The sequence below is a fragment of the Eurypyga helias genome, unplaced genomic scaffold, assembly GCF_000690775.1.
Source record: "Eurypyga helias isolate BGI_N326 unplaced genomic scaffold, ASM69077v1 scaffold15635, whole genome shotgun sequence".
Lineage (NCBI taxonomy): Eukaryota > Metazoa > Chordata > Aves > Eurypygiformes > Eurypygidae > Eurypyga > Eurypyga helias.
The window spans coordinates 25,583-26,524 of record NW_010249639.1 but is presented as its reverse complement, the minus strand read 5'-3'; positions in this window follow the sequence as shown (position 1 = coordinate 26,524).

The window sequence follows — 942 nt, the reverse complement described above, 5'->3', positions numbered from 1 at the left end:
CAGTTCTCGCAGCCTTTCATCATAGGAGAGGTGCTCCAGCCCTCTGGCCATCTTTGTGGCCTCCTTTGGACTTTCTCATGCTTTAGGAGAAAGGTCTTTTTGCACAGGACAGGATGTGCAAAAAGCACACCCCCCCCCACTGCAGGCTCCTGCCCGCTCGCTGCCCTGTCACATGGCTGCTTTGGTACCCCTGTATTGCTGTGGGCACTGTCGTGGCATGTTGCATCTGCCCTGACATCCAGGGGGGGCAAGGGGCAGCTCCAGCATCTCCAAAGGATCCCACAGCCCGAATCAGGGGTGAGGACTAGGGAGGACAGCAGCAGTTCTCCCCAGCACGGCACGGCTGCAGCAGCAGATGCTGAAGGGACTGGCTGGGTGACGGGCAGTAGTGCTCTTTCCACTGCAAGGGATGGACACAGTGGCTGCAGCCTCACTGAAGGGCACCCAGTCCCTCTTCCCTTCCCAGGTAAAGGAAAACTGCCCAGGGCGTGCCTTTCTGAGTCCAGCATCAGTGCCTGCAGATCTGACTTGTCCAAAGCCCATTCCCACCAGGAGGAGAACCTTGCTGCCTGGAAAGCTCCCGCTTTATAAAGCACATCTCATCCCTCTGTTCAGGATGTTTAACCAGCGCCAAAGGTGATCCTGCATCCCCAGGCAGCCACACTGAGGGTTTGCAGCTTGTTGGTGGAGTGTGAGACACTTCAAGACCTCACAGTCGCAAGGCAAAGAGTCCCTGCAGGGTTTCAATGATCCAAGAGGTTAAAAGGCACTTGAACCCTGAGGTGACAGCCTCTGGGATGCACTCTGAGAGCAATTTATCGCTTCTCCACCTGCCCACAGCCAGCTTGCTTCCCTTCTTCTGCTTCTATTTATTTTTCTTGTTATCACTGTGAAATAAATCCTAAGAGGGTTTGAAATTCAGGCTCATGCAGCAGACCTTCC